The sequence below is a fragment of the Telmatherina bonti genome (genome assembly GCF_933228915.1).
Source record: "Telmatherina bonti genome assembly, chromosome: 10".
Lineage (NCBI taxonomy): Eukaryota > Metazoa > Chordata > Actinopteri > Atheriniformes > Telmatherinidae > Telmatherina > Telmatherina bonti.
Genome location: NC_136628.1, coordinates 8,536,781 through 8,546,606, shown reverse-complemented (window position 1 = coordinate 8,546,606; position 9,826 = coordinate 8,536,781).

Here is a 9,826-nt window from a genome sequence, read left to right as displayed (position 1 = left end):
ACTAACACATCGTCTGCATGAGGTCTAAATGTTTTCAAAAACCTAAAGAATCTCATCACACCATTTTTTTAAACCTTTATTTATTACCTGATGAGTCAACTGAGACAGTGGAGACTTGGCGAGCGACAGCACCGTCTAGTGGTGAAAGGCTGTCACTGCGTCTCATCTTGTTCTATGTTTTTTATGTTTTTCTTTTTCAGTCTCATATAATCTTCTTTTCAACCTACAGGTTCACATCAGTTCGCAGAACCTCTAATATCTCTTCAGTATGAATCAACATATTTTTCAGCTAGGATGATGCTTTATTTTAATCATTGCCCTGTAACAATTTTCATCTATAATAGCACTAATTAATAGCTCTATGTAAACAAGAACCATTTAAATAGCTCAACACAAGTGGTATCTCCCATTTCAACAGAAAAGGACACTTTCAATGATCACTGCAGTCTCAAAATTATTCACCCCCTGAAGTCCACATAAGCAAATCTGGTGTCGTCTCAAGCACACCTGATAAAACTAATCAATGTTTCCACGAGTTGAATGCTGTTGAGACATCTTGAGGGTCCTGGGACACGCGTCAGACTTTTATTTGTTGATTTTTCATCTGCTTTTAATACCATCCAACCTGATAGCTTAATACAGAGTTTGCTTAATTTTATTTTATCCTGTTTGAGATTGTGCTTTTCTATTCCCTCTTATGTACTGCTTTATTGTTTCTGTTTTAATGTTTTAATTTATTTTACTACTACGACTGCTTTTATTGTTTTATCTTTTATTCCCTTAACTTCTATTGTTAAAATCTCACTGTATGTTTTTATTGTTCAGCACTTTGTTGCAGCTGGCGCTGTGTGAAAGTGCTATATAAATAAAGTTGAGTTGAGTTGAGTTAATGATTTTAATATTGATTTAAGTACAGTGGATTTTAGACTTTATGACAGACAGGCCTCAGAGTGAATGGCACAATGTCAGAATGGCAGTTCTCCTCCACTGGCTCTCCTCAGGGATGCGTCCTGTCACCTCTGCTGTTCATTCTGTCCACCAACAAATGCAGAAGTCAGCATGTGAACAGGCACATCCTGAAATTTGCAGATGACACGGTTATTGTGAGTCTGCTGCATGGTGAGGAGGATGGACATGGACCGGTGGTGGAAGACTTTGCTGGATGGTGCAATGGAGCACATCTGCACCCAAACACTGATGAAACCAAAGATATGCTTATGGGTGTCAGGAAGTCATCTCACTCCACACAACAGACCATAATAAATAAAGTTATTGAGCAGGTGGAACAGTATAAATATCTTGGTATGGTTTTGGATAACACATTGGAATTTGATATAAATATGTAAGCAGTGACCAAGAAGAGCCACCAACAGGAAGCTACAGGCTTTTAATGTGGAGAAAAAAATGATGACTCTTTACTATAAGTCTTTTATTGAATCTGTCTTATATTCTCTTTTATTTCTTGGTTTGGAGGTGTCACAATAAAAGACTCCACCAAGCTAAACAGGGTGGTGAAGGAGGCCAGCAAAATAATAACCCCACAGTCCTGCACTGCCTGCTGTATGTGAGCAGCGGGTAGTGGGAAACCAGAACCACCCTTTACACAAAGCCTGAACTGCTTCCCTCTGGCCTCAGAGTTAAAGCCCCAAGACTGAAAATACTGCCATGACACTCTTAAATAGGCTCAGATAACTTTTCTCCCTTTTAAGTGTTTTTTTTTTATTCTTTTTAAATGGTTTTTAAATTGTTTTATTTATGGTTGTTGTGAGTGACTGGATTTATTGTGTGATTTTTGAAGAACCTGTCTGTAAATCAAGTTTCCCATTGAGGACAATAAATAGATTGAATCTTGAATCTATTTATCTATCTATCTATCTATTGATTTTCTCGTAGCTGATAGAGGTGGTGTGTGTGCCAAGTTCTCTCAGGATTGCTACGTATCGCTTCAACACAGCTGCAGGTGTTTGTGTAACCAGAGCACCTCTGGCCTGAACACTCTCGCATTGGAAACACTTTAAACAACATGTTTGATGGGATGTTTGGAAAACAGAAAACTTGTGATGTTTTTCTTTGTCTGCTAGCAGTACAGACATGGACAAATACCCTTCAATCAAAGAAAGAAACTCACAAAGGTCATTGAAATTACTTGAATCCGACTAAAGTAATAATAAACAAAAAACCATGATTCAACAGACTTATATTAAAAAACTAAAGTCACGAAGAACGTTTAGAGAAAAATGACGGTACTCTCAACTTATTTTTTTGCAGAACCATTTGAGCCAATCAAACGTTTCCTGCAACTGTCAATGAGACTTCTGCACCTTTTTTTTACTTATTACTTTTGTCAGATTCAAGTTATTTCTGTAACATTGTGACTTTTTTCCTTTCATTAACCGAAGGGTACTGACACGGCTCAATACAAGCATGTGTACTCCTACTTGGCATTAATAAAAGTGTACCGATACCACACTAGTCAAGTCAGCACAGACGTGTGTGATGACATGCTTCGGACGTGTTTTATAAGAATTAAATGCCTTGAATGTTAAATTGTAACATTTTTTGTTACACTAAAAGTGAGATCTTTGTTTCCAAACCACACATTTATAGTTGTATTTAGGTAAAATGTGCCGAATCAGAATAAAACTTGTTGAAATTGCTAGATCTGTAATGTGTCATGTCTGGTGGCACTTAAGTCTTATTTTCCAAGCACTTCCTGTTTTATTTTGTATCACTTACCTGTTTCTCGTTTCAGATCCCTACCCTGCTCACTGTGTCTTTGCCTGTGTGATTACCTGCTCCGCCCCTCATGTCCCACCTGTGTCTACTTGTCCTTCCCGCCCTCGTTAGTATTTAGTGTCTGTGTGTTTCCTCTGTCCTTGCCAGATTGTCTTTGTTCGTGTTCAGGTAATCACACTCGCTCCGTGTATTTTATGTGTCTTCTTGTCTGTGTGCATTTTGGGGGTTTTTGACTTCTGTCTTTGTTCGTGTTCAGGTTCAGCCTGCCTGTGTTTTCTGTGAAGACTATTAAATTGGAGCCACGCATTTGGGTCTCTGTGCTTATTCGTGATAAATGTTCTCATATTTGTATTGGTGAGGTAACTTCAGAAAGGATGGGTCATTTATTACAACCTGATGAAATCTTACACAGTTATAACGGCAATAATAACCATAGTCACAATAATGTTCACATAAACAGATTTGGTATTGGCAAATATCCGTATCGGCAGATATTCAAATTTCAGATATCTATCGGATCGGAACTCCCAAAAAGTCGATCGGTGCATCCCTAGTGACAATTTTACCCACGTCTGTAGTTAACTGTGTGGCTGCGGCTGCATACCTTGCATCAGGCACTTATGTCTAACATGTATTCATTACTAATTTCCCACCTCTACTGGCACAACATGCTAGGGAAATCTCCCTCTCTGAGCCCGGAGAGGAAGAGGCTGAATGTGACTCAAATCACACACCAAGAAAAAAAACATTATTTGTATCTCAGAGCCCGCATGCACACAAATACTGGTACCACTAACACATCATAACTGTATGCTATGCACCTTTGCCACCTGGCTGGTCCATGCAGAGCTGATTTAGAGATGTATGGACAGTCATGTGACAAGCTGCTTACTGGGATGGTGAGACCATTCTGATGTTATACCACAAATGATAACTTGATGCATGACATTCCACTGGGAGTTACACTGTCTTGTTACAAAGCTACAAACAAAACTCAGACACATACTGCAATGATGCATCTGCTTGCTTCTGATCCACGTGGTTTGAACATAGCCGTGGTGCTTCTGTCCCTGTTCTGTTTTCAGCTGCTTGCGCGAACAAGAAGAGTTTCAAAGGGGACAAAACCTCTAGCTGGTTGTTCTACATTGCTGCCTCTTCTAACAAGCAGAATTTGCATTCCCTTCTTGTTTTGTTGACACGGTAAAAGCCTACCAAAACGAAAAGTGGCGATAACTTTTTATATTCTGTTGTGGTTTTAGTGGAGGTTATCTGTCTCAGCATGAACTCTCCCAGTGCATCACGACAGATAAGCAAAAACCAGATGTAACTAAACCATCAGTTTGGTATCAGTTAAGTCTGCTGCAGTAGATACACATCTCCATTTACCAACATGAGAGGAAAAACACCTGCAGAAGCATAATAACTACACAAAAGTTTTTCTGGTATACAAAATAGTTTCTGAGGAAAATATGTCCTGATATGTGGACAATGAGTTAACTTTAAAAGTCACCAGTGTGCAGGAAAGTATGAAGCTACTGTATGTTTTCACAGAATGCATAAGAACAGTTCCATTTTTATTGCAGGTCCAGAAAAACATCATATTATACACTTCACACACAACATTGCTGCACATTAAACAAAACCCACTTTACACTCACATGTTGGGGAAAATTTTTATGCTACATGTAAAAAAGAACAGAAGTTACTTTTTGGTTTTCTTTATTTTTTCACTTTTGCAATTATTCCCACAAAAAACACCAGCTGCAGCCTGGAGAATGCGGCGAGGCTGGATATTGGGCGGAGTTGGATGTCAAATGGACGTGGTTAGACGGGAAATGGGTGTTAGGGTTAGGGTCAGCAATGGCCACCAATCAAAATGTTGAGTGGGCGGTGGTTGGACATTCAGCCCCACCTCATTTTCCTGTCTGCGGCCAAGACCCTCTCATTATTGTTGGACTTTTTTTGGGTTTGGCACAGCTGAAGCAGAACTTTTTGTTTTTAAAACCCCAGGAAGTTGTTTTGCAAATATTGTGCACATTTTGATGATTTTTTTAAAAATCTATTTTTATGGTTAATTTACTCTACTTGAACAACATGATTCCCAAAACTCACCTGAGACACCATCATGTAGAATCCAAGAGAATTTATAAAAGTCCTGCATGATGTTCAACAACCAGCGTGGCTTTGTTGATGCAATATGCAGATATTTGATAAGGAAGATCGGAAAACAAGCATTAGAACTTGACATGACTACTTCTTAGTGTGGACATTCATTCAGAGGGAGCTCATAACTGGCATGATTGCTCTGGTTGTGTCTTAGGTGGAGGGAAAGCCTGACTGGCTCCAGCAGGCGCAGCTGCATCCTATCTGCCCTCATCAGGAGCTTCTTTCTTAAGGACCTGCAGGAGCACCAGACTCTGATTGTGCCCCTATGTTGCTACCATTAAAACTAAAGACGCTGAACTTGCCTGTACAAGATAAATAAATAAATAAATAAAGTTTTGATTGATTGATTGATAGGCTCCCTTGATGAGCTAATGCTAAGTTAGCGCTGGTGGAGCTTAACTGCCTTGTCATTGGCAAGATGAACAGCAGAGACGGCTGTGATTGTGGCCAGGGACTTTAACCACGTGGAATTCAAATCTATCCTCCCAGTGGTGTAGTGGTCCCTCAAGAAGTGGATATATTCCATGTACCCGCGTATATCCTGGACTACACCACTGTGTCCTTCCCGAACTCCACAACTTCATAAGCTTTTTGATGGGAGATTTTAATATACTTGACCAGATGTATTATATCCCCGGAGGTTATAAGGCTGCAGCAACTGCTCACCTCGCAATGTCAGATCACTTTGCTGCGGAGTTGACCCGTGCTTCCAGACCTCTGATCTGCAAGACCAAACCCACCACCAGAACCATTCAGGTTTGGACTCAGGAGGCTTCCTCAGCTTCACAGGACTGCTCCTATTTTACTCATAAAGACAATAAGGGTTTTTCCCAATCAGAAGCCATGGGTGGACAGCACAGTTAAGTCCCTGCTAAAAACCTACAGGGCAGGGACAAACTGGCTTATAGTGGGGTCCACATCAGTGCGCCTGGATCAGTGACTTCCTCACCAACAGGCCTCATGTGGTAGCAATAGGAAAGTCAACATCATTACCGATCCTCAACACTGGAACGCTGCAGGGTTGTGTGCGCAGTCCTGTATGCTTCACCTTCCTCAGACAGGACTACGCCACCATCCACCCCACCAGCATGGTTGTAAAATTGGTGTTGCGCCCTCTCACAGTTTGGGAGAGGTAAGTGGTTATTTCTTAGTAAATAAAGAAAGGAGACGCAGACGACGTCTTCACTCCATTTCACTTTTATTAAGGAAGAACACGTCATCACTGTGCGAACACACAACACAATTCCCTGCCGTTGAAAAGTAATCGAGCATGCAATCATCAAACTCCTACCGAATTGTAAATATTTGCACACATTACTGATACCTTTTGTATTGTATTGAATTTTCCCAGTTGTGGCAATTATGAACAATGCAATTATAAAATGTACATTTTTAACCTTTTCACTCCTGCAAATCCATTATCAACTTTTCCAAATATGCACAATACATCAACTACTTTTACAATCTGTAATCTGTCACATTGGCAGACTAAATATACCCCTGTGGTGGGTCTTGTGTCAACAATGACACACTACAGAGAAGAGGTGCACAGTCTTACAAAATGGTGTTCCACGAACAATCTTGTTCTAAACATCAACAAGACAAGGCAGGTCAGAGTAGATTAAGGGACGTCCAGGAAGTCTGAGCATGCTCCTCTTCATATACATGGGCAGGCGGTAGAGCATGTGGACAGCATGAAGTGTATCCACACCTCCTGGGACCTCCCCTGGACTGTGAACACTTCATATCTGATGAAGGAGCCCAACAACGGCTCTTCTGGAAAAGGAACATTAAAACCCCCCCCAAAAAAAAAAACACGACACATTCACATCAACCTTTCTGATTCAAATCCTAGTCCTAAATACAGAGTGGTTGGAAATGTAGAGGTGTTTTTATCTTTTGGATGTATCTTTATTTCTAAAAAAAAAAAAAAAAAAGCCTTTTATATTTCTTTGTGTTTGAACAATGACAATAAAGATCTTAAATCTTGAATCTCCATGTCAAACTGCAGCCCCTTCCTTTCTTGCAGTGCTCTTCATTTGTGGTTTTACGTTTATTAGTATATTAAGTCTAAGTGCATTTATTTCTCCACAAAAAAATCTGTTAAAGTCCTCCTGATTTTTTTTGTACTGTTAAAAGTCTCTGAGTCTCAAAGAGTTGATGTCTAAAGAAGGTTTCCTTTCATGTTCCATGGTGTTTGATGTTAGCAGAACAGAGCATACAATAAGCAAGCCATTTTAGTGCACTTGACCTGCTAGTTGTAGCCGAATGTGGTGAAGCCCGTCAGAGAACCTCAGAGATGCAGGATCTGGTGATGTTTTTAAGGAAAGGCTCAAGACCTACCTTTAAAGCTTAGCTTTTTAATTATATATTTTCTAATGATTTTAAATACTACCTGCTTATGTTGGTCTGTTGTTAATGTTTTGGTTCATTCAAGCGCATTTTCTATTAACTTCATTTTATTTAAATTAATTATTACCATGCAGTTCTTTATCTATCTTTATTCTTGTTGGTCTTATCTGTTCTCATAGCTTTTAAGTTTATTTGTCTGATTTTTACTTTTGAACTCCAGTGATCTCCTCTTGGTGATCCTTTACATCGGTTGCTTTGCCTGCTCAATCTACAGGGTTGTTGCCGTGGTAACTGCCCCAGTCTGGGTGGATGTGGGGGTCCTGCACTGCAGCCTTGTGGCTGTGCGGTGGATCTTGGCGTTCCCTGAGCTGAGTGGTCCCTGTGTTGGTGCCCCCTGTGGCCAAGAGTGGGCTGGCTACTAGTGAGAAGCCTCACAGCAGCAGATATTTTAATCCTGATGATAATTTTATATCTACATTCAGTTCAGAGATAATAATGAGGGATGGGAGTTCATGTTTATGCTAAATGGTGTTGGCGTGTGTAATGTGCTCTGTGGCAGTGTGTATGTGTGACTGTGTGTGGAAGAAAGCTTTTTGATATGTTTAAATTGTTTTCATGATGTATAATACTTTGTGTTGCTCTGTGCATGAAAAGATCTTAAGAAATAAATTTTATTAGATTTGGTTTGCACAACAACAAGCACCCTCCACCTTAAGGTTCTGACAGAGTTCTGTCTGCCTCACCTTAAGACTTTTCTCAGTCGGCTGATCAGCAGAAGTAATTGTGTCGCACACTAACGTGGACATTATATTTCTCCTCGTCCAAGGACTCCAGATGTAAAATAGCCATTTAGGTAGCTCTGGTATATTTATAGTCATGTTTATTAATGCAAAATGTCCTTATAAAATAGAATAAAAATAACTGCAGAAAGTCATGGTGTGTAAAAAATATTCCTGTAAACTTTATGTTGGCGACATGCTGAGAAGCAGAAAGGGGCAAACGCCATACAACCCAGTTTATAGTGGATTGCAGATTCAGAGGCTCATTCGGCTCGGTTCGGATCGGCTCACTACAGCCATATCTGGGCTCTCTGCCTTTTTCAGCCCTGTCAGGAAATAAACAAATTCAGCTTTTTTTCTTTTTTTAGTTGAAAATGTTAAGAATTATTGGAGTCATTCAAAAACTACACTTATAAAAGATTAATGGACGAAAATTAACAATATTTGATGTGATTATTAGTTTTTTCATTTTGTATTAAATACAAACAAACACAAAGTCGCTGCTATCAGTACAGTAACCTGTGGGAAATGAGAGGATAAATGAGATGGACTTCTTCCACTGCTGTTTCCCCTTCAAATAAATAGTGAAAATTGGTTTTGTATTATTTTTTTCTTTAAAAACGCAACTAAAATGCAAATGTTTGGTGTCTCGTTTACACTGCACCAGAGATTTGAGTGAATAAATCCTCAAACATTTGACAACAGCCTCCAGAATGTCCTGTCAGTGTAAACTTGAACTGCAATCTTTGAGTGACACCTACGTCTCACGTTGAGTTGCATTTGTTCATTCAGACCTTTCAAAACCTGCAAAAAGCACAACAACAATGGCAGACTTTTGTGCCATGTTTGTGCTGCTGAAACCTTGTCATTTATTTGGTCTGTTGAAGCCAAACCTGATTAGGTTAGAACATTTATGCCTTCAGCACAGACACAGAGTTCACATGAGCCAGATTACCTAGCGGTTAGCACGCAATGCCTCTGTTGTTGTGTTGTTTCCCAGTGTTAGGAAGAAGTGGCGCACACTTTAGGTGTGTAGCTAGAAAGTTTTACTGCCTACTAAAGCCTTGGCATGTGCACAATATTATTATTTCTGGTCCTATTTGCATTTTCCCCTGCATGAAGATAGTTTACGGGAGACCAAAACTGCCTAAATTAAAAATAAATACAAAAAAATAGCTCAAGAAACAGATTAATATGATAAATGATAAATAGGGCTTGTACTTATATAGTACAGCTTTGCCAGTCATGCCAACCACTCAAAGCACTTTACACTACTTGCCACATCATTCAAGTGAATTATCCAATGGGCATTATGGGCACAGACCCAGGGTCTTACTTGGGGCCCATGTGAGGCCCAAGTAGGGCAAACACCAGCAGTTTGGACATGAAACAAAATGTACATGAAAGCCAGATAGTTACACCACAGTGTCTATTGTATTGCTATTGGTACCACTGACTGAGAGATGTTAGAAATTTCGTTTCACAGTGTATTATTCACAATTTTCACAATGTTGCAGTGGGGATAGGGGCCACTGGAACACTCTGGACCCAGGGGCCTGTGCACTTTTAATCCCTGATTCAAGTGCACACTCATACTAAACTCTCAAACTCCATTAGGCACATTGGGGAACACCTTGGGGTTATTGCCAATAGAGAAAATACAAAAATGGGGAAAGAGGTAGAGCTGAGAGGGGGGATGATTGACATCTAGCGAACTCCAACCTGCCTGTAGCTAAGATCTATCCAGGCTAATCTGGAGCGGACGAGCTAACGGAGTTAGGCGGGCTAAAGCT